Source organism: Anomaloglossus baeobatrachus, chromosome 1, assembly GCF_048569485.1.
Source record: "Anomaloglossus baeobatrachus isolate aAnoBae1 chromosome 1, aAnoBae1.hap1, whole genome shotgun sequence".
Lineage (NCBI taxonomy): Eukaryota > Metazoa > Chordata > Amphibia > Anura > Aromobatidae > Anomaloglossus > Anomaloglossus baeobatrachus.
Window position 1 is genome coordinate 823537981 of NC_134353.1, and position 25920 is coordinate 823563900.

Below are 25920 nucleotides of genomic sequence, written 5' to 3' on the forward strand. Positions count from 1 at the left end.
CTCTCTCCCACTCTCCCTATCACCCTGTCTTCCACTCTCCCAGTCTTTCACTCTGCCACTCTCCCGCTTTCCCAGTCTGCCACTATACCACTTTCCCTCTCTCTCGCTCTCTCTCTCCCACTCCCCCTCTCTCTTGCTCTCTCTATCCCACTTTCCCTTTCTCCCGCTCTCTCCCACTGTCCCTCTCTCTTTCCCACTCTCCTGCCCTCTTTCTCTTTGTCTCTCTTCCACCCTCTCTCCCTCTTCCCCTCTCTCCCTCTCCCACACTCCCCCTCTCACCACCGAACTCATATTAACTGACACATAGGCTGTCTTAAGAATGTCCTTCTATCCGATAGCAACCAATCAGAGCTCCTATTAATCACCTGTAGCAAAATAGAATCAGAGATGTGATTGGTTGCTATAGGCCACCTGATAAATATCCAGATTAACTGACAAAACAGCCAATATATTACCTCACACACCCAAATACTAAGTAAGCGTTTTTTTTTTTTTTCTTTTTAGAATAACTGTAAAGCGCTGGGTTAAAATTTCCCCTCAAAATATAGGCTATGACGTTCCCTGAGTCAAATGAGGTGGCTGTAAAAAATGTTGTGATTTGTAAAATCGAAAGTGCGGATTCCTTTAGCGGACATACACACATACCGTACATACACTAAACTTTATATATTAGATTGTATATTTAATGTGATACTTGTTTAATGTGATTAACCCTGATTAGAAAATTTCACCACATCCAAAAACAGCTCACAACTGTACACATATTTTATATAGAGGATATTTTATCACCATTTACTTCAATTTTTTCATTCCTATAATATTTGTTATTTTCGTCACTTTGAATTAAAATCATTATGCCATGCTATATAATGTAACATTATAAAATGGAATTATGCCCAGGAGCAAAGGTTTCATATAGTAAATTGTGTGCTACAAATGCGGCCATATCTCTGTCCAACAGTTTGAGATGCCACCTGGAGACTGAGCTATCCAATTGTTCAAGTGAATGAAAGACACCAAAAACCACTTAGAGAAACCTCCCTCTTTGGTATTTTATTGCTTCTAAACATCTGTGTGGAGATGTGGCACCACTCCTTGTCATATCTAGCCTGCAAATCTTTTTCATGTTGCGTATTGCAGCTACATTGCATTGTAAGTATGAAAGGATATGATATATTTAGATATCTGTAGCAACACAGTACTGTATGAATCACACTTATATTGCATGTTTAACATACTGATTTGTTTTTTTTTGTTTTCACTTGTATTTGTATCACATTCTATTTATTTTTTATTATATTACAGGTACAAGAAATCCAACATCTTTATTGATGAGGTCCTAAATGTGAAGATCTCACTTGGGTAGACAGGTATATTACATTTTACATTTTATGATAGTACTGTGTGTGTGTATTATTTGTGGCAGTTTTCTTAATCACACCTGTCAAGAAGAGAGTGCCTAGGAAACCTGAGGTACTGTAGAATAGGGCAGAGTAACTAACCTCCAGGCATGCCTAGTCTGTTGTTATTTGTAACTACAGTGCTAGAAATTCAAATTAGTCTTGCAAGTGCACTGGTGGGCGTATCAGTACACTTGCAGTCCTCAGCTCCTCTCCACGTTTCCAAAATGGTGCTGCTTATACTACTTGATTAACAGTACAGATCAGAGATGACATCATGCAGCAGTATCTACTTTCAATCAAAAAGTGGTGGTAGTGCTTTCAGGGAAAAGTGAAGAGAAGCTGAGAACTGCAAGTGTACTAATAGACCCAGTAGTGTTTTTACAAGCCTAATTTGCTAATAAACTAAACACAAATTTTATGTAGGGCAGTGCTGGATGATCATGGAAGGAGAAGGGGTCCCTCTAAATATTAGAATAGATCATGATTGTTTAAAAGGAATATGTCAGCATATTTTTGCTATTCTATCTGACAGCAACATAATATAGTCAAAGATATTCTGAATCCAATGGTGTATCACTTAGATTACTGGGTGCAGCCATTCTCACATAATCAAAGAATTGAGTTTTAAGCATGTAGATGAGCTGGGAAAGCTGTCCTGCCCACACCAGGCTCTCCATAGAGATTGTGCATTAACTAAGAGGAATCAATCAAAGCAGGGGATATGTTGGACTCCTCTGCATGTGCTTTTCTAGTCCTGCTATGTTAATCACAGGGTAATAAAACCATTAGTTTAAGTATTCAATAGCTAACACATACAGTGGGTACGGAAAGTATTCAGAACCCTTTACATTTTTCACTCTTTGTTTCATTGCAGCCATTTGGTAAGTTCAAAAAAGTTAATTTTTTTCTCAATAATGTACACTCTGCACCCCATCTTGACAGAAAAAGAACATACTGTAAATGTAGAATTTTTTGCAAATTTATTAAACAAAAAAAACCTTAAAAATCCCATTCAGACCCTTTGGTCAGTATTGAATAAAAGCACCCTTTTGAGCTAGTACAGCCATGAGTCTTCTTGGGAATGATGCAACAGGTTTTCACACCTGGATTTGGGGATCCTCTGCCATTATTCCTTCCAGATCCTCTCCAGTTTCGTCAGGTTGGATGTGAACATTGGTGGTCAGCCATTTTCAGGTCTCTCCAGAGATGCTCATTTGGGTTTAGATCAAGGCTCTGGCTGGGCCAGTCAAGAATGGTCACAGAGTTGTTATGAAGCCACTCCTTTTTTTTTTTTTTTTTTTAGCTGTGTGCTTAGGGTCATTGTCTTGTTGGGAGGTGAACCGTTGGCCAAGTCTGAGGTCCAGAGCACTCTGTAAGAGGTTTTCTTTCAGGGTATCTCTGTACTTAACCGCATTCATGTTTCCTTCAATTGCAACCAGTCGTCCTGTCCCTGCAGCTAAAAAACACCCCCATAGCATGATACTGCCACCACCATGTTTCACTGTTGGGATTGTATTGGGCAGGTGATGAGCAGTGCCTGGCTTTCTCCACACATACCACTTAGAATTATCACCAAAACGTTCTATCTTCGTCTAATCAGAACACAGAATCTTATTTCTCATAGTCTGGGGGTCCTTCATGTGTTTTTTTTGCAGACGCTATGCGGGCTTTCATATGTCATACACTGAGGAGGGGCTTCCGTCAGGCCACACTACCATAAAAGCCCGACTGGTGGAGGGCTGCAGTGATAGTTGACTTTGTGGAACTTTCTCCCATCTCCCTACTGCATCTCTGAAGCTCAGCGACAGTGATCTTAGGGTTCTTCTTTACCTCTCTCCCCAAGGCTCTTCTCCCATGATCGCTCAGTTTGGCTGGACGGCCAGGTCTAGGAAGAATTTTGGTGGTCCCAAACTTCTTCCATTTAAGGATTATGGAGGCCATTGTGCTCTTAATAACCTCTAGTACTGCAGAAATTCTTTTGTAACCATGACCAGATCTGTGACTTGCCACAATTCTGTCTCTGAGCTCCAAGGTCAGTTCCTTTGCCCTCATGATTCTAATTTGGTCTCACCTGCACTGTGAGCTGTGAGGTCTTATATAGACAGATATGTGCCTTTCCAAATCAAGTTCTATCAGTTTAATTTAACACAGCTGGACTCTAATGAAGGAGTAGAACCATCTCAAGGAGGATCACAAGGAAATGGACAGCATGTGACTTAAATATAAGTGTCTGAGCAAAGGATCTGAATACTTATGACCATGTGACATTTCAGTTTTTCTTGTTTAATAAATTTGCAAAAATGTCTACATTTCTGTCAATATGGGTGAAGAGTGTACATTAATGAGAAAAAAAAACTCTTTTGAATTTACCAAATGGCTGCACTGAAACAAAGAGTGAAATATTTATAGGGGTCTGAATACTTTCCGTACCCACTGTAGATAAGAGAACAGTTGCTCTTTGTTTTTTTAACCCTTACAGCATGCTGTCCTCAGCTTGCATATCAAAAACCTGCTTACAGATTCCCATTAAGTCTTTTTTAGGTTTGATGAGGATAAAACTCTTTGGAGGCTTTTGACATAATTGATGACAAGCTGTTGACCTACCACATGTTTATTCCAACTGAATTGAAAACAAAGATGCAGGCCTGATTCATCCAACTTTTTTTGCGAGAAAACTGGTGTAAAGCGCTTAGGAAAGTGGCAAAATTTTTGCACAACTTGGAATTGCACACAAGTTTTGCAACTTTTGAGATTTTCATGACAGTTTCTCCCTTGTCAAAATGGGCTTAGCTGGGGTGGGATGAGGGTTTCATGGGAAGTGATGACACTGTCCGTTTAATTCATTGCCAGCTGTAACGTTTCTTATGCCAGAAATCTTACTCCAGTTTCTGACTAGAATAACATTTATGGTGCGGCTCATGCTGGAGCAGGCCACTTGTCTAATGCTCACCTTAATGAATCAGTAGCATCTGCCTCAACTCTGTCCTCTCATCAAAACCAGCATGAAAATCACCGGCATTGATGAATCAGTGACATAGATGTTTAATAGCAAGTTCTTGGCACACAGGACATGGACTATGACTTTGAAATATTTTAGATTATATGGTTCCCATGACCAATGGTGTACATACAAATCATGGGACCCCATAGTAGAAGTTCTAAATGGACCCTCTCACCGCAAAAAAAGTTAAAATATTTGACGGAGCACAGAAGAGCATAATCACAGTTTTGCAGCTCTTACAAAATAATTTTGCTCCTATTGAAGCTCCTTAGTATTATCACACACTAACATACCCCTTTCATGGCACCCATAAAATATGATACTAACATAAGTGCCCCCCAAATGCAGTGAATTCCTCCACAGTACCCTGCACATGCAAAATATGATGCCCCCACAATGACGCCAACACGGTATGATGACCCTGACACAGTCGATAGTATGAGGCCCCCCACAGCCATTGACACAATATGATGGCTCCCACATAGCCCTTCATACAGTATCATGGCCTTTCTCACAGCCCACCAAACAGTATAATGGCCCCCGCACAGTATGATCACTCCAATAAGAGCAATGTACTCATATATTTAATCCCCCCCTCCAAAAAAACCCCCCAAACTTTTCACCTCTCTTCTCTGGTTTCTTCAGAGTGTTTTCTAAAGCTATAAACAGTGGGCGCAATGTAGTGATGTCATCACACCTGCTGCGCTAAAGCTCAGATACACAACAAGAATGATTTAGGAGGAGGCTGACGGTTCCCTCTTCCAGGATTGCTTTGCATCTAGGATGCAGATACATTTGAAAGAGTGATGCTGAGTGAGGGCCCCAACACTGACGCCTGGCTCTCCCAAGTCACGGGCTCCATAGTGGTCCTGCGGTCTGCTGTTATTAGCAGTACACCACTGCACGTCACTATCCATGGATTAGAAAATGGGAAAAAAAGATTTCATGAAAACTTCCCTTATAGTCTAAGCTTGTGAAAGGGTTAGGATATGTGCACACTTTGAATTTTTATTGTGATTTTTTAAATGTGTTTTTTTTAAGTGCAGATTTGTTATAAAACTGCAAGCACAAATCCTGATGCCAGCAAAGTTGAGAATTCTGAAGTGCAGTGCACATATTGGGTATTTCCTCCTTGCAGATTTGGTGCAGAAAAATAATCTGCAGGATGTCAAATCTTTCAGCTTTTTTGCAGCGTTTTTTCTCTCATTTCACCCATTGACTTAAAATTGAAAAATGCAGGAAAAAAAACACATAAAAAATGTGGCAAAAAAGATGATTTTGCTGAATGCATGTTTTGCGGCTGCGTTTTTAATGCCAAGATATGTAGAAATGGTGTCTCTGGTTAGAGACCTTGTGCTCCTCCACCTCATGTTTGAGGATACCCGACACATGCCTAATAGGATTTATTTAGGTCTAGCACCTTAACCCTCAGTTTCTCTACCAAGGCATTGGTCATCTTGGAAGGATGTTTGAGGGTCATTATGTTAAAACACTGACCTGCTGCGCAGTTTCCTAAGACAGGAGATCATGATTTGCTTCAATATGTCACAGTACATTATGGCATTGATGGTTCCCCCAATGAACTGTAGCTCCCCACAGCCGACAACACTAATACAGCCCCAAACCATGACACTCCCACCAGTATTCTTGGTTGTAGGCAAGACACACTTGTCTTTACACGCCTCACCTGGTTGCTCACACACACTTGATACCATCTGAATCACATACGTTTAGCTTTTTCTCATCAGACTACAGGACATAGTTCCAGTAATCCATGACCTTATTCTGCTTGTCTTCAGCAAACTGTTTGCAGGATTTCATGTGCATCATCTTTAGAAAAGGTTCCTTCTGGGACTACAGCCTTGCAGACCAATTTAATGCAGTATGTGGCATATGGTCTGAGCACTGACAGGCTGACCCCCCCACCCCTTTAACCTCTGAAGCAATGCTGACAGCGCTCATACGTCTATTTTGAAAATACAACTTTTGGATATGATTCTGAGCACTTGTATTCAACTTCTTTGGTTGAGCATGGTGAGGCCTGTTCTGAGTGGGATCTATCTTGTTAAACCACTGTATTGTCTTAGCCACCATGCTGCACCTCAGTTTCAGGTTGTTGGAAATATTTTCATAGCTCAGGCCATTTTTATGTAGAGCAGCAATTCTTTTTTTTCAGATTCTCAAATAATTCTTTGCCATGCAGTGAAGCCTTCACTTAGGTCGTATTGACACATTGCTTTTGGCTTACATGACCTATGCCTGTTTTTAAGAAATAACACACATGCCTTGATATTGTCTATTGGCATTATTAACATCTTATTTTTGCAAACCAAAAATCCACTGGCGGACACAGACAGAAAAGGGTCCCTGTGCAAGAACAGTATATGGGCCCTTTTCAGTCCAATAAGTCATCAAAATTCCCAATTTCACCTGGTTCCCCCAACCTCTTGGGCCCCTATGTGGCTGCAAAAGTTGTGTGGTGGTGGGCACAGGGCAGGCAGTGGTCGTAGTCGTGGTAGCAGGGGATGACAGGTCACAGCACAGCCTGTCATTAACCGCTCTCCTCCCCATTGCCGTACCACACACAGGAGGACTCAGTAACAGTTTCAGACGACACTACATTCCCATTCTCAGGAAATAAAGTCAAGTCAAAGTTTCTTTTCTCAGAACAAGACAACTTTATTTTCCGTTTTCTTCCACATAACCTCGGTCCGTGCTTCGCCGGTACTGGTACTCTTCCCAAAGGGGTTCCTTACATCTTTTCCTCATACATAATTTAGCAGCAGTCCGTATCTCTGGCACTTGTGTACTTTCTGTCACCTCTAGGCCTCTCCTTCCATCACTACACTTCACACTAGCACGGACTGGGTCATAAAGTCCGTTAAGCCACTTCACCCCACCCACAGGGGACGCTAACATGTAAGAAGGACCGCAACCGACAGGGCTTTCCCGTCTGTGCCCAGGCCATCCAGCCATACCCTACAGCTTGAGGGTGCACTGACCTTCAGTGAGTGAGGAATTCGTTGAGTATCAGTAGCCAGATGAAACGGACGCCAGACCCCTTACCGTAGGCCTAAACCCTTCTACTTGGGTACGCAGTTGATCAATGAAGACCGGATCCCGTGTGTCACAGCCACAGAGGTGACCCATAGGATCAGAATCTTGATGGTGGGGTTATTACTCGTACATCTTCCCAAGGCTTCTCCTATCCCCTCCCTATTGTCTCTCCCTTATATCCCTGTCCTCCTGCCCACCCAGGTGCCAGGACAACCGTGCTGCTACAATGCCATCTGGTGGCGAATCTACACAAGGCATTTACATTTTACAATGGGTATACAGACCTTCAGTGTGCCGGACATGAATGCAGGGGTGGACCTAACCCTAAACCCCCCTACAGTTGCATTAATGATATGTCTTTCCCTGCAATAATCCATAAAAAGAATGGAAACATATTTGTTTTTGATCCAATTTGTGGATGAAACATGCCCATTCAATTGAATGAGTCACTGAGAAAACAGTTGGTACTCAGATGCTGTCTGTGATCCCATGAGTGCTGTTTTTATTTTTTTCAGCAGAAGAGGAAAAAAGGATGGTAAAAACAAAAATGAAGATCAAAAATGGCTAAAAATTGGATACTGCAGGCAGATGAAATATGGTCCATTTTTCTTATAGGCTTAATGAAGCCTTACTCTTACAGTGTTGTACCACATTGCTGCCAGCACGTGGCGCTGTGATGTCCAGCTCATTCTACTCTTTTGCTTTTCTTTCCATCTTTCTCAGATCATAGCAAGCAGCAGTGGAAGAGACGTGTATTTCAAGAGGCTAGGAGGATCCTGTGCTTTGAGCTTTTATGCAAGATTTTTTCTTGCTAAAAGTACATCACGGAATCCATTAAATGCAGTCCTTTGTTTGCTGTTCCTTCTACAACATCACTGCTGTTCAGACATTGCAATCTTTTGCTAAAATGATTTTGTGACAACTTTACCAACATTGAAAATTAATATTAGGTTGAAAGAAGTATGCATCGGGCACAAAAGCTTCTGTTCCTCGGCTGATAAACTATTTCATTTCCTGCAGACATTAGCATATGACACAAGTTCTACATTTGTTAAGCTGCTCCCTTATCTGTCTGTTGCTGAAGAATTTGGAGCAGGAGACCCCCTTTATGAAAGGAGAAATAAGGACATTTTTGGTATCCAGGGTGATCACATAAGCAGGCGATAACCATTAGGCACATCGTCTTATGACTGCATGTGAGACTTTTTTCAAATACTAAAAAAAAGCTTTTTTGATAATATTTTTATTGCTATTAGATCTTTACTAATTATATAACAATATACAATCATGGCTGAAAGTATTGGCACCCTTGACATTTTTCCAGAAAATTATGTATTTCTCGTAAAAAATAATTACAATTACACGTTTTGTTATAAAAATGTTTTCTTTCTTTGTGTGTCTTGGACCAACAAAAAAAAAAAACACAATAAAAGGCAAATTGAGCATAATTTCATACAAAGCTCCAAATTAGGCCGGACAAAATAGTTTGCACCCCCAAACGAATATTTGATTGCACACCCTTTGGAATAAATAACTGCAATCAATCACTTCCTATAACAATCAACAAGCTTCTTATACCCTCAACTGGCATTTTGGACCACTCTTCTTTTGCAAACTGCTTCAGGTCTCTCATACTTAAAGGGCTCTTTCTCCCAACAGCAATTTTCAGATGTCTCCACAGGTGAACAATAGGAATTTGGATCCGGACTCTTTGCTAGATACACGCAGCCACACAATGCAAACATTGATTCAACGTCTCCCCTTTTTGTTCGATTTCAAGTGTGATTTTCATATTGCCCTTACCTGTTACCTGCTGCAGGTGAGTGTGAATGAGCATCACATGCTTGAGAGAAAGTTGTTTACCCATAATTTTGGAAAGATACCAACAATTTTGTTCAGACTATTTTTGGTGTTTTGTGTGAAATGATGTCCAATTTGCCTTTTTCTCTGTTTTGTTTTTTTCCTGTTATTCCAATACACACAATGGAAATACACATATGTTTAACAAAACATGTGTAATTGCAGTAATGTTCTGGGAAAAAAAAACCCTTAATTTTTTTGAACAATTGCAAGGGTGCCAACACTTTTGGCCTTGACTGTATACAATAAGTCTGGCAACCACTACTTACGTTTTTGTAGTTTTGTAGAAATCAAGGCTTTAGCTCTGAAGTATGTCATGAAATTCTCTTTTTTAATCCTTCTTCCCTCTGACAATCAAAGGTTTTTTCTTTAAATGATGATGAGAGCATAATCTCATCCATCAGAGCCCTTGGCTCCAAAGCTGTCTTTTCAGGTTCAGTGGCAAGTTAAGAGAAGCACTTGGAGCAGCTGTGCAAGTGAAGGTGAAAAGTGTTGTAGCTTGCAGATAACCATAATGATCCTCAGTACAACAGTAATCAACTAACTGCCTTATCACTTCCCTATCAGCTGTGCTGATCACTGGCTGATCTAGTGCTGAAGCATTTGCTTTGTCACTCAGCAGGAGAGCACAGTCAAGCACACTTAGCAGCAGGAACCAATAGAATTGATAAATTTTACTTAAACAGCATGGCAGCGAAGACCTGTGCTGTGAATGACATGACGGTAAACACTGCGGAGTCTACCGCAAACAGCACAGAGCTTTCTGTCTTTTTCTTTTTGCTCTCATGTTATCATTTGCAAAATATATATATAAAAAAAGATTATATAAAGCAAAAGTAGAAATATAAAACATTTTTTGTGAGTGTCTGTGCATATGATAGTGTGTATATATGTATATGAGTGTATGTATATGAGAGTGTCTATATGTATATGATAGTGTGTATATGCGTGTGTGTATATATATATGTGTGTATATGAGTGTGTATATGATAGTGTATGTATATATATATATATATATATATATATATGTACTGTATATGAGTGTGTACATGTATATGATAGTATGTGTGAATATAAGTGTGTGTGTGTATATATATGTATAGGGTGAGTGTCTGTGTATATGATAGTGTGTGTGCATATGAGTGTGTATGATAGTGTTTGTGAGTGTATATATATATATATATATATATATATATATATATATAACAAGCCTACAACCTACAATAGCCCTCAGTCCAGTAGACCACTGCGCAACCAGCTCTGTCCTCACCTATCGTACCATCACCCATTCCCTGTAGACTGTGAGCCCTCGCGGGCATGGTCCTCTCTCCTCCTGTACCAGTCTGTTATGTACTGTTAATGATTGTTGTACGTATACCCTTTCACTTGTAAAGCGCCATGGAATAAATGGCGCTATAATAATAAATAATAATAATCTATATATATAATTGCCTTATTCTGTCTGTCTGTCTGTCTGTCTTGCTCCAAAATTGTGTCCTTACGGTGACACAAAGTGGATTGGCCGCTGGGCTCGCCCAGGCTCTGCCCCCACACGGATTGGCCGGCCGCTCGCCCAGGCTCCGCCCCCCACTCGGATTGGCCTCTCGCCCCGCCACCCTGCACGTATTGGCAACTCGGCCACGCCCCGCCCCCCTCACGCAATGCACGCTCGCTCTGGCCCCGACCCCCGCACGCATTCCCCGAAGCGACACGGAGCCACGACTCCCAGGTGAGTACTGTACCCCCGGGAGCCCACATCAGCGTACACCGCCAACTCAGCCGACACATACCCTCGCATTGCTGGGGTTGCCGCCGTATGCTGGTGTGGGCTCTCGTGCGAGCGGGGGACGGGATACGCTGGTAACCATGGTAGCATAGTTACCAGCGCATCAAGGTCCTGCAACGGCGGAACATACACACACGCACACACATAACAACACACACACACACACACACACATCAGATCACACTCACTCTCACACACACCTCACAGACACCTCACACACACATCACATCGCATCCACACACTCACAACATCCTGGGATATCGCTTGCTTCTCGGCGGCGATACTGTGCAGTGAGCTTCCAGGACCTGCCGGAGGATCACATGGCCAGAAGCATGTGGTATCTCCGGATGTTTTGAGTGTGAGCGCGTATGTGCGATATCGTCAGTGTGTGTGTGTATGCGATCGGGTGTGTGTGAGTGTATGCGATCGGGTGTGTGTGTGTGTGTGTATGCGATCGGATCTGTGAGTGTCAGCAGAGGAGCACAGCGTGCTGGAGGAGGCTGGGAGGAGAGAGGCTGATCCTGGGGAAGGCTGATGCTGGGGGAGGCTGGGAGGAGAGAGGCTGATGCTGGGGGAGGCTGAGGCTGGAGGAGGCTGGGAGGGGGAGTCTGATGCTGGGGGAGGCTGTTAGGAAGGAGGCTGGGAGGAGAGAGGCTGATCCTGGGGAAGGCTGGGAGGGGGATGCTGATGCTGGGGGAGGCTGGGAGGAGAGAGGCTGATGCTGGGGGAGGCTGGGAGGAGAGAGGCTGATGCTGGGGGAGGCTGGGAGGAGAGAGGCTGATGCTGGGGGAGGCTGGGAGGCGGAGGCTGATGCTGGGGGAGGCTGGGAGGCGGAGGCTGATGCTAGGGGAGGCTGGGAGGGGGAGGCTGATGCTGGGGGAGGCTGGGAGGGGGAGGCTGATGCTGGGGGAGGCTGGGAGGAGGGAGGCTGATGATGGGGACAGAGAGGCTGATGCTGGGGACAGAGAGGAGAGGCTGATTCTGGGAGGAGAGAGGCTGATGCTGGGAGGAGAGAGGCTGATGCTGGGAGGAGAGAGGCTGATGATGGGGACAGAGAGGCTGATGCTGGGGACAGAGAGGAGAGGCTGATGCTGGGAAGAGAGAGGCTGATGCTGGGGGCAGAGAGGCTGATGCTGGGGGCAGAGAGGCTGATGCTGGGGGCAGAGAGGCTGATGCTGGTGCAGCATGGGGGATGGAGCACGATGGGGGGGTGCGCAGCATGGGGGATGGAGCACGATGGGGAGTGCGCAGCATGGGGGATGGAGCACGTTTGGGAGTGCGCAGCATGGGGGATGGAGCACGATGGGGGGTGCGCAGCATGGGGGATGGAGCACGATGGGGGGTGCGCAGCATGGGGGATGGAGCACGTTTGGGAGTGCACAGCTTGGGGGATGGAGCACGTTTGGGAGTGCGCAGCTTGGGGGATACAGCACGATGGGGAGTGCGCAGCATGGGGGATGGAGCACGATGGGGAGTGCGCAGCATGGGGTATGGAGCACGATGGGGAGTGCGCAGCATGGGGGATGGAGTACGTTTGGGATTGCGCAGCATGGGGGATGGAGCACGATGGGGAGTGCGCAGCATGGGGGATGGAGCACGATGGGGAGTGGGCAGCATGGGGGATGGAGCACGTTTGGGAGTGCGCAGCATGGGGGATGGAGCACGATGGAAAGTGCGCAGCATGGCAGATGGAGCACGATGGGGAATGCGCAGCATGGGGGATGGAGCACAATGGGGAGTGCGCAGCATGGGAGATGGAGCACGATGGGGAATGCGCAGCATAGGGGATGGAGCACGATGGGGAGTGTGCAGCATGGGGGATGGAGCGCGATGGGAGGTGCACACCTCCCCCCAACACACACACACACACACGCGCACTGCACAACACACCACACACTGGAAACCACAAACACCGCCCTACACAGACACCCACACACACAGACAACGCTGCACACACACAACACCCAAGACACAAACACCGCGGCATACATAAATATACGCACATACCGCACAACACACACATTGCACAAAACATACCTCCCCCCAAAACACACACACACACCCCACACCCACACAAACCGCGCAACACACACACACAATGCTACAGACACACAGCGCTCCACAAACAACACAACACACGCAACACACATACAACACCGCTCTCACCCCCCGCCACACCCAGACAACACTCAGAACATGTACAGCGCCCTACACAAACACTTGGTAACTACACACAACAACATATATATATATATATATATATATATATATATATATATATATATATAACAAAAATCATACATGAACTACACAATACGTAAATTCTAGAATACCCGATGCGTAGAATCGGGCCACCTTCTAGTAATATATATATATGTATATGAGTGTGTGTATATGATAGTGTGTGCATATGAGTGTGTTTATATGTATACGAGTGTGTATGTCTATATGTGTATATGAGTGAGTGTCTGTGTATGATTGTGTGTATATCATAGTGTGTGCTTATATAATAATATAATATTTATTCATTTCAACCAGTACCTATCAAGGCAGATCTAAGTGATGATCCCTAGATCATCTGTTCACCACAGGATATGGTGGTCTGTTAGATCCTGCTATAAGCAGGGTCTAACAGGCAGTGTCAGTAATTAGCAGACAGGCACTGCAGTACATTAGATCAGCGATCAAAGTATCCCAAGTGAAAAAGTAAAACAAAAATTTGAATAAAATATTAAAAAAGTAAAAACACACAATCATAACCCATTTTGCCACTAAAAATGCAGCCTTTGTGTTAAAAGAGATAAAAAAAGTACACATAATTGATATTACCGCGTCCAGAAAAACCCGAACTAGAAACCTGTCATGCTAGTTATTCCAAACATAGTGAAAAAAAACAAAAAAACACCTAAAAAATGTAGCCTTCTCATCATACAAAATAATGAATAAAACGCAATAAAAAATGTAAAAAAGGCAGAAACAAAAATGCCAAATTGGCCTACAAAAAAAGCTCTAATATGGCTTATTCGGCAAAAAAAATAAAAAAGTTATAGCTAAAAAAAAAAAGCTGATGCAAGAACAAATTAATTTTGTAAAATAATAATAATAATAATAATAATAATATTTATTCATTTATATAGCGCTATTAATTCAACAGCGCTTTACATACAATGGTAAATATTGTTTTTTAATGTGTAAAAGTAAAAAAATCATAAACCCCCATAAACCTGGAATCGCTATAACCAAAATGACCCGATGAATAAATCAAAATTATCATTTTTATCGCATGATAAACTGCGCCAAAACAAAAAATGTAAAAACAATAAGTGAATTACTGTTGTGTTAATTCTGTGCCTGAAAAATTTGAATAAAAAGAGGTAAAAAAATTATATATACACAAAAATGATACCCAAAAAAATCTACAGCTCGTCATGCAAAAAATAAACTCTCGCACAGCTCTATATGCCAAAAAATAAGGGTTACAGCTCTCAGAATATGGCGACAGAAATATTAATAAAATTTAATGAAAAACTGTTTTTATCATGTGATTGCAGCGAAACATAAAAACCCAATATAAATCTGGTATCGCTGTAATTGCACTGACCAGAAGAATAAAGTCATCTTATCATTAATACAGCACGATGAACCACGCAAAAATGAAAATAAGAACTATTCCTGTACTGCAGTTTGTTCACTCTACCTCCCAAAAATTGGAAATATCCTCGGTTCACATTTATCCTCTCTGCTGAGCACTAAAGGCCGCTAGCGAGCGTACCCGCCCCCGTCGATTGTGCGTCCCGTGGCGCACAACATCGCTTGGACCCGTCACACTACTTACCTGCCTAGCGACGTCGCTGTGACCGGCGAACCGCCTCCTTTCTAAGGGGGCGGCTCGTTCGGCATCACATCGACGTCACTAAGTGGCCGCCCAATAGAAGCGGAGGGGCGGAGATGAGCGGGATGAACATCCTGTCCACCTCCTTCCTTCCTCATTGCGGGCGGCCGCAGGTAAGGAGATGTTCCTCGTTCCTGCGGTGTCACACGTAGCGATGTGTGCTGTCGCAGGAACGACGAACAACCTGTGTCCTGCTACAGCAACGATATTTGGGAAATGGACTGCGTGTCAACGATCAACGATAAGGTGAGTATTGTTGATCGTTAGCAGTCGCTCGTACGTGTAACATGCAATGACGTCGCTAACGAGAACTGATGTGCGTCACGAATTCCGTGACCCCAACGACATCGTGTTAGCATGTCGTTGCGTGTAAAGCGGCCTTAAGGCTAGGTTCACATTTCCGTTTGTTTTGCATCAGTCACATGCGTTGCTTGATGCATGTGACTGATGCCTTGTACAACGGGTGACAAGAATTGGAATTTATTGTCATGAGAAAGCGGATTCCGTTGTAAAACGAGAGAGAGAGAGTGATCAGCTGATCGTTCACAATAGCCGGCCGCCGGCTTTTGAGAGCGATCAGATGATCTCCCGGCGGCCGGCTATTGTGAACGATCAGCTGATCGCTCTCATTAGCCGGGAGATCAGCTGATTGCTCACAGAAGCCGGCCGCCGGGTGATCAGCTGATTGATCACAGAAGGCGGCTGCCGGGTGATCAGCTGATCGTTCGGCCGCCGAGAGAGAGCATGTGCAGAGAAATCAAAAGGATTCCAATGCTCAAATAACGTTACATTCTGCGTTCTTGCCGCCCAACGGTCAGTCGTTCCATGACTGATCAGTCGGGCGGCGGATGCAACGCAAGGGCATCAGTCACAATCCGACGCTCATACAAGTCTATGGGAAACAAACGGAATCCGCCAAACTGATTGCGTTGTTTATCAGAGCGGCAGATTGTGACTGATCATAAACAACGGAAATGTGAACCTAGCCTTACAACAGGGATTTCCTGCAAGTCCCAAAAATTGTGGTTCAGAGAAAACCTCCAATGGAAGCACACACTATAATGTTGCAGCTGGAGTCTGTCTGCTCTCTGCTCTGGTGGTGTATCATCATTTTAGGTGTCTTTTTAGTGCACAAATGTGGTTGACCACAGCTCTATGCTCCTAAGAAGATGGATACCACTGGAACAGATGCCAAAGTGTCTTCATCAGTCTCATTAAAGTGAGTGGTTCCTTCTGAATTGCATTTTCTGGTATTTACATGGAAACCACAACGTACTATAAGTGCTCAGTGCAGAACACAAGAATGCGATCACAGCCTTGTACTGAAAGCGATCAATAAATGCTATGTAGCCCAAATTTTACCAATAAAACCCTTACTTTTCCTGCACTAAACGAGCTCCCTTTCAGGTTTGGTGTCAAGGGTCATGCTCACTTTAGCCCCTTCCCAATATTTGTCGTAAATGTACGGTCCAGGACGGGAGTGTTTGTATGGTGCTGGCTCACAGGCTGAGCCCACAATAGCCCACAATATACCCAGCAAATAACTCGCTCTGCCAGATATACTGAGGGCTCATCCAGTCTTCTGCTAAAGTCTTCTGTTACTCGTTACATCTGCAGACATCAGAATCCTCACAGTATATGTAATTAATATCCAGTGCTTAGATATTGATGGCATATCCTCATCCTTTAAGGCTTCTATATCAGATGGTTTGGGGTCTGGCATCTGTCACCCCCATGTTCAGCGGTACACAGATCTCTGAATCCAGAATTAAAGTAAAGCAGATCACAGCTCCATATACTGTATAGGGGTTCATCTCATGTAGAAACATGCACTCTCATTAGAGTTGAGCGAGTACCTAACTATTCATACTCGCTATACTCATAATGAATACAGTCTAATACTTGTATATTTGTTCTGAGGGAAATCTTGCAATGTGACGAGTAACCCGAATGTCGTACTATTCGTGCGAGTAGAAAATAGTGCCGAATTCGGGTTACTCGTTACATTCAGAGTTTTTCCCCATTGACTTGCATTGCACATGCTATTTGGAACAAATATGCGAGTAGTAGACAGTACTCGTTATGAGTATAGTGAGGACGATTAGTTAGGTACTCACTCAACTCTATCACTCATAAATTCTAAGTAAACAAAGAGACCTGGGGCATTCAGCCTAAGGCCGGCCCTGAGTGGAGACATGTCAGATTTTGATCCAAGGGTGGGATGAAAATTGGTAATGCAAGTCTGTGAGTTTGTGAAAAAAGGACCACACTCTAATGACAACATAGCGTGGTTTGATTTTCATAGACTGCCAGAAAAGAAAAGGTGAAGAAACAGACATCTGAATGATCAGGATGTTTTTTTATAGATAGTAATATTAAAAGTTACATTTTATAATCCTTTACTCTTGCTGTCATGTCCCATTTGTATTGGTAAATTTTCCATTTTGGATGTTTTCGCTGCTTTTTTTTTAATTAGAGTCAGAATCTGACCAAAAGCTCATCTCAGCCTTAACATTTTAATGATGGACATTTCGGCAGCACCAGTCACAGCCTCACAGACACTGTTCAGAGAGGTGACTGTTTTTCTTCACTATATATCTCCCATTTCAGAAGCCCCCACAAGTTCTCAGTAGGGTTTAGGTCAGATGAGGAAGGGGGCCACGTCATTATTCTTGCATCTTTAGGGCCTTTACCGCTAGCCAAGCAGTGAAGAGTTTGAAGCATGCGATACCATTGTCCTACATAAAACGTGTTTTTTTTTTAAAGATACAGACTTTTTCCTGTTTGAGTAAAATGTCTTCTAAATTCCAGTAGTAGGTTTGGGAGTTTATTTTGAGTCAATCTTCTATCCATAAAGGACAAATTATCTAATTTTTAATATTGCCAGCTCTTAGCAGTATCACACATCCACTATGATAGCGTCGGTGTCAAAGAGGAGATCTGTGCCCATTACTGAACCAACCACAGGCCCATCCATCTATCCATCAAGAGTCAATCTCATCTCCTTAGTCCATAAAACATTTGAAACCTCTGTCTTCAGATATTTCTTTGCTCAGTATTTACATTTCAAATTATGTGTCTTGTCCAGTGGTGGTCGAGTTCAGCCTTCCTCACCTCGGACATGTCTCTGAGCACTGAACACCTTGTACTTCTAGGCCCTCCAGGGATTTTACAGTTCTGAAATATGACAGCAAAGGAGTTGTCCTCAAAAAGGGGAGAAGTATTTTGATGGCTTGTTAAAGGGAACTAATCACCAGGATTTTTGTATATAACCTAAAGCCAGTGCTATACTGGCAATGTCAGGCTGATTGTCTACGTACCTTTAGTGGTCAGGTCGGATGTGTAGGTTTTGAAATCCAATAAAGTTTATAAAATCAGCAGCTATTTGAGTGACAGCAACTGAGGGGCAGATAATGTCTGGGGGGTAATATTCATAGTTATTGCCTCCCCCTGTTAGAACTAGCATACGTATTATACAATCGATGTAACTTTTCACTTCCAGGACCTGTAGGGAGGTCATACCCATGTGATCGGAAACGGTGGGGTCTCACCCCTTCTGATCACATGGATGTGACCTCACTTCAGGTCCTGGAAGTGAAAAGTTACATAGATGGTATAATACTTATGCTAATTTTAACAGGGGGAGGGGATAACTCTGAATACCGCCCTAGATATTAACTGCTCCTCAGCTGCTATCACTCAATAAGCTGCTGATTTTAAAAACTTTACTTTCTTGGATTTCAAAACATATACATCCGAGTTGACCACTAAAGGTATGTATAGAATTAGCCTGGCTTTAGGTTATATATGAAAATCCTGATGATTGGTTCCCTTTAAGTGAAAAGCTGTTTGGGACTTTCCCTGCATACTCTGCTTATACCTGACTTAGCAGGAAAGAAGTTAAGCATAAGATAGTTATCTACTTTTGGCTTTCGGGAAAAGCAAAGCATAAAAAGCAAACTGTTTTGTGTTACTATGTCTAATTATTCTTACTTTACAAAAGAAAGATTATAAACAATGGGAAAACTATAATATTATTTGCATTCTTATAGTGGATTATCTTTTTTTTTTTCAATTTAAAATTTTATTGATTTTCAAAGGAATACAATATGAAAACACTCGTGGATTATCTTTTTATACTCTCTAAGATATTGATAGGTTTTCTAGTTTATTAGATACTAGGTATGTTTTATTTCATTTTAAACCTAGCAAATTTCTATACCAATGTCTGACTGTGTTCATGCCTGTCATACATATTATATGAAGAGTGTAAATTGATAGTGAAATACGAAATGGATCCTTGAGAATGTAAACAGATCATTCCAGTAGTATCTATACATTTGCCAGTGTTAGACAACTTTTGACACATTCACTTTAGTAGGAGGAGGTAGAGAGACATAGGGGTTGATTTATCAAGGTGGCTATGCGAAAACACCTATATACAATATTTTTGTGCAACTGGGAGTTGCAACTTTTGGTGTTTCCATGCCGTGCCAGCCGGCTATGCCAATTTGGGCATGGCGTTGGAGGGACGGGAAGTTGTTATGGCTATCATCATAAATTACACCACTACACTAGCGGAACTTTCTCCAAAAATGTATGCCAGCTGGGTGGGGCACGTTAGATACCAAATACATCTGTTTAATTAAGCAGAAATCGACAATAATGACTCCTCAGTATACTCCAGCAAATGCTTCATTAAGACTGGCGTGCAGTACACCAATCTTAGTGAATTGCCCACTTTGTCTGTCTCTACCTTGTGTTCTGATAATTATGGTAATTTGTCTTATTTCATTCAGTTGGATCTAAATATCATGGTGGATTATATGGTTCTTGGACTTTCGTGTTTATTTTTTGTCTGCTTCATTCTTGCAATATGAATTTTGATTAACATGTACAAAGCCCATGTGTTAGGAGCCACAGTATGGAGCAGGCTCAGAAGCTAGGTCCACTGGTACAGCCTGGTTGCCGGTTGTATTACAGAGCTTGCACCTAAGAATGACAGATGCGTTAATAACTTGCCCTGATTGCATCAGTATGACCTATTAAAAACAAGATCTCTCCCGTGCCTCCCCCATACTCTGGAACGCCTTACCTCAGCATATCAGACTCTCCCCTACCGTGGAAAGCTTCAAGAGGAACCTCAAGACCCACCTCTTCCAACAAGCCTACAACCTACAATAGCCCTCAGTCCAGTACACCACTGCGCAACCAGCTCTGTTCTCACCTATTGTACCATCACCCATTCCCTGTAGACTGTGAGCCCTCGCGGGCAGGCTCCTCTCTCCTCCTATACCAGTCTATTTTGTACTGTTAATGATTGTTGTACATATACCCTCTTTCACTTGTAAAGCGCCATGGAATAAATGGCGCTATAATAATAAATAATAATAATAATAATAATAATAATATTAATATTAAATGCTACTGTCAAGCAAATACTGTATAGGCATTTAGAAGTATTCCAGCATAGCTGATGTACCTCTAGAGGCCATCTGCACCGTGTTAGACATGATTATGTAGTGCCAATGGCTAGCACAGGTTCAAGTCCCTTGAAGAAACTAGAAAAAAACCTGTAAAATAAATAAATAAAATAATTTAAAAAACAAAAATAACTCATATACTAAAACCACAAAAAAATAATATTTTAAATTGCCCCTCTTTTTCCCCAAAAGAAAAAAATATGTTGGGCATAAAACATTAACACATTTAGTATTGTCACATGTGTAATTGCTAAAAGTAATAAAATATTTATCCAATAATCAGACACATGAAATAAAAATCCATAAAAAATAATCAAAACATCAAACATATAAAAAAATGTGTCAATAAAAACTACACAGCTGCAAAAAAGAAGCTCTTTCACAGGTTTATCAACAGAAGAATAAAAAAGTTTTGGATAGAAAATGGCAACACAAATAACAATTTTTTTCTGCACACATACTTTAATTGATCCCAGATATTTGTCAGGATGCCAATCCCTATATAAGTATATGGGGAACCAAATCCGACGCTTTAAAAGGAACCAATCACCAGGATATTCGTATATAAACTAAAGCCAGTGCTATACTGGCACTATCAGGCTGATTCTATACATACCTTTAGTGATCAGCTCGGATATTTAGGTTTTGAAATCCAAGAACGTGAAGTTTGTAAAATGAGCAGCTTCTTGAGTGACAGTTGCACTGGAGCAGATCATATATTCATAGTTATCCCCTCCCCCTGTTAGAATTACCATAAGCATTATACAAACGACTCACTTTGTCTAGCAGGACCTGTGATAAGGTCATACCCATGTGACTAGAAGGGATGGGGCCTCAGCCACCAAAGCTGGATACCAGGTCACATGGGTATGACCTCACACAGGTCCTGCTCCTAGAGAGTGCTCACTAGTTGAAAAACTTTCCTTTATTCCATTATAAGAAAAATAGAAGAAAGCGGCATAACATTGGCGGGATCCTGAGACCAGCTATAGCTATGTGAAGCGAAACTACCATCACCCCTATCCTCCGGATCCCTCCCGGCTATGCTGCTTTCTTCTGTTTTTATTATAGTGGATTATAGGAAAGTTTTTTTAGATGGTGAGTGCCCTCTCTATAATATACAATACAATATTGTGCACACTCAGCTGAATGTATTCAGTTTTTTTTATTTAAAAATGGCACATCAGATTTTGTGTGAACGTTTTCCATCCTGAGACATTCATTAGACAATATAAACAAAGAGAACAAGAAAAGAATTGGCACAAAAATGGAATGCAACAAGTATCAAATTTTATTAACACCGATATAATTTTTTTTTTATAAATATCAGGATAGTCATAAGAATTGCATAATCAAGTAAGCAGAGCCTGGACGCCTTTCTTGAAAAATTTAATATTACCAGTTATGTATATTAGATTTTATGACAGGGTATTGATCCAGGGAACTAGTCTGATTGCCGGATGTGGAGTCAGGAAGGACATTTTTTCCCCATTGGAACTTGTTTGTCACATTGGGGTTTTTTTTTTTTTGCCTTCCTCTGGATCAACATGTTAGGCTACGGGTTGAACTAGATGGACTTAGAGTCTCCCTTCAACCTTAAAACTAAAACTATGATGAAGTAAGACAAAAAAGAGGATGGAGTCACAAAGCTGCAAATGGATACAAGACTTAATATAGAACACAATTGATATTAAAACAGTCCAACCCGCCACTGAAGGAAAAACGGGGGGGGGGCCCATAAAAATAGTAGAATGATGTTAAAGAATTGTGTGTCAAAAAATGTATGGGCCCGGAAAAAAGCCCCTAAACCCCAGCAAGTAACAAGTAGCAGAAAGCCCCTCCACAGCTGAGTATAAGCACAGTACAATAACTATTCAAAAGCTGAGGAGACGTGCCAGAATAGTGAACAAAGGAGGAAGAAGTGATAGTACAAAGAAAGAGGGACAGGTGGTAAGGACTGGCAGTGGTACACCTGAACACCAAGGGATTGAAAGTAAAATAGATGAAAAAAGTAGTCGTGAACAGTTAATACTTCCCTCGAAAAAGCGTCCAGGCGAAACGGCTGTTGGGACCGTCTATCTGCCGCCACGTTCCACTACCCCACCAGGTATACTTGTACTCCCACTTTAATGTGCCAGCAACGCATTATACAGCGTTGTACTTTCTTTTGCTGGCATACTCATTACTTCTCCTCTTTCCTCTTTGCCTGTCCACATCTTCTAGTCTAGGGGCTGTGCTGCACTCTGCCCTCATTTTCTCAGACCTGGCCGCAATTGTGCTATCAGCTTTTGGCACCTTTCGGCCCCATGACTATACTTGATAACCTTATTTATCATCAGAGTCTCCTCTCTTTGCTCCATGACTAGTCTAGGAGCTGCGCTGTACTCTGTCCTCATTTTTCTCAGACCTGGCCACAATTGTGCTATTAGCTTATGGCACCTCTCGGCCCCATGACTATACTTGATAACCTTATTTATCATCAGAGTCTCCTCTCTTTGCTCCACGACTAGTCCATACTATTCTATTACCATCTGCACCTCTCTGTTCACGACTACTGTTTTCATCTATTTTACTTTCAATCCCTTGGTGTTCAGGTGTACCACTGCCAGTCCTTACCATCCAGATTTACTCAATTTTGTTTACTACTTTTACCTTTGGCATTCCCTGTTATATACAGGTTTATGCATCTGGATTGTAATTTCCCTTACCCATTTCTTAGTTATGGACTGCCACTCCTTACCACCTGTCCCTCTTTCTTTGTACTATCACTTCTTCCTCCTTTGTTCACTATTCTGGCACGTCTGCTCAGCTTTTGAATAGTTATTGTACTGTGCTCATACTCAGCTGTGGAGGGGCTTTCTGCTACTTGTTACTTGCTGTGGTTTAGGGGCTTTTTTCCGGGCCCATACATTTTTTGACACACAATTCTTTAACATCATTCTACTATTTTTATGGACCCCCCCCCGTTTTTCCTTCAGTGGCGGCTTGGACTGTTTTAATATCAATTGTGTTCTATATTAAGTCTTGTATCCATTTGCAGCTTTGTGACTCCATCCTCTTTTTTGTCTTACTTGATTATGCAATTCTTATGACTATCCTGATATTTAAAAAAAAAATTTTTATATCGGTGTTAATAAAATTTGATACTTGTTGCATTCCATTTTTGTGCCAATTCTTTTCTTGTTCTCTTTGTTTATAATGTTCATCGAAGTAGGCACTTCCCCTGTGGGAACCTTCGTTTTGTTTCCCTCAGTGAATATATAATTAGCCATGTATTTTTTGTTTACAATTCATTAGACAATGTGGTGGTTAAGCTTGCAGAATGTAGCACTAGATTGGAATACCTTATTGCATGGAAATGTAATTGCTAACAGCCATTCACTGTGTTGTTCCAGACTCGTTCTAGATTCTGCAAGGTTGGCTATTAGATTGTCTGAAGAAAGTCTCAAGATGGAAAAGGTTCACATAAATCTGATGCAAGTAATACTGATCAATTTCAACTGATAGCATGGAGTATTACCTTGTATACTATATACTGTGGGTAAAAATTGAAACACTGATCAAAAACTTGGAAAATCTGATAGAAATTGGACTGATTTTTTTCCGCGTACAAGAAAAAAGAATGAAGTTTTGCCATTGTGATTAACTAGTGTATACATTTCAGCTGAACTACTGCAATAATATAGAACTCACTGAAGTTGCCAATAACTTACAGACTTCTGATCTAAAGGCAAGACTCCAGTGTTCTGTAGTTTGAAGAAACTCCAAACTTAAAATAGGTGTAATTCTGCATATTATATAGAAAGGTTACACGGAAGAGTTTCATGTCAGTTTTTTCTTTACAGAACCGGTAACTTAGGAATTCAAATGAAACTTTACTTTTTCATTTTTTTATATCTTAAGGTACATCCGTATCTCTGCCATGTCTTTTCTGATCTCCCGTGTGCAGTGTTCTTTTGACATGTTTTGAATTGAAGTAGAAAAAGTGATGAGGCCAGGAATCTTAGGTAAGTGCACATTAAATATTGTGTGCTCTGTTAAATGAGAATCTGTATTTCTGAAAATATTCAGTTAAAAAAAATATTCTCAACTTATAATTCTCATTATCATAAATGGTTAAAACTACTGTGTGCTTGTAAAATCTATCAATTTTGGGAGTCACTTGAAACTAAAAGTCTTCTCCATTGTAAAGAATGAATGGATTATTATTAATTGTATTGGTCACTGCTCATTGCCTATATATTCTGAGTAGCCGGATCACCCAGAAGCCGCTATTACAATGTAAGTCTATGAAGCCTTGTTCTAACACTCATTAGACTTAATTTCTAAGGCCAGAGTCACACTTGTGAGAGACTCGTGCAAGTCTTGCATCACATCACCTGACATGTCCTGCAGCTCTCCGGACAGGAGCGTCTCAGCTGCAAAGAAATACATGTAGCCGACCCGCTCCTGTCAGGAGAGTGTGTGGCCACGCCAAGTGATGCGATGTGAGACTCGCGCGAGTCTCTCGCAAGTGTGACTCCAGCCTAAAAGCGACTTCTGGCTCACACATAAACCCGAGTGTGATCCGGCAAGTCAGAATTGAGTTCACATTGGTGAGAAAGGGACCGAAGCAGAGCTAGAAAACAAGGAAAACCAAAATCAGTGAGTATATTGAAGCACATTTATATTGGCAGTGATTTTTTTAAAGAGTCCATAATCTGTGAGATTTATGGCATATTGATACCATGTTTCCCTGAAAATAAGACACTGTCTTATATTATTTTTTGCCCTATAAAATGTGCTAGGGCTTATTTTGGGGGTAGGGCATATCTTCGGGGAAACACGGTTGGGGGTAAGTTTACCACCACCCCAAAAGTAGACCCCCCTTCCCAGGAGACTAATACTTACTACAGACCCAGGACGTCTGCGTTGCTCTCAGGTTCTCCTGAGATATGCGGTGGGCACTCCTAGCAGGTATGCTGGACGCAGTACTCCACCGCTTCTGGCTGACACTATATTGGGTAATTTTGAAGCTGTGCGGATACAGACTTTTACAGTCCGGGTCTGCTCATCACTAAAAATAAAGCTTTTTCAGACAACTCTACTGGACTCAGCTTATGACTTGCAGTAACAATGGATTGGGCATGTTGATGTTCTACATTTCCAAGCATTTTTTCCCCACATAATTTGCTTTCTGGAAAGAGTGAAGAAACAATGCAAATTAGCTAGATGGCTAGTTTCACGAACATCAACATTTATCCACAATGTATGGACATCTTAAGGGAATTAGCCCATTAATACTGTATAGAATTGCACGACATAGTACAGTGCTTGGCAATCTCTGTCAGTCTCATAAATTTTGAAGAGAGTTGCAGCGTTAAGGTTCAGCCACTGCTCCATTCAAACAGACGACTTGTTCTCAGTGGGTTAACGATCGCGGTCACAGAGGGTGTGAC

The 25920-nt window shown here is 41.9% G+C and overlaps 1 long non-coding RNA gene across 11 annotated transcripts in view; it reads left to right on the forward strand.

Moving 5' to 3' along the window:
- The window catches only part of LOC142253425 (uncharacterized), a 106931-nt gene that overhangs the window by 79095 nt on the left and 1916 nt on the right, over positions 1–25920 (forward strand). For all 11 annotated transcript variants that reach the window (XR_012726735.1, XR_012726729.1, XR_012726752.1 and 8 more), the window contains 2 exons: positions 1306–1370; positions 24386–24489. This is a non-coding gene — a long non-coding RNA (uncharacterized LOC142253425). The remainder of the gene's footprint in view (positions 1–1305; positions 1371–24385; positions 24490–25920) is intronic.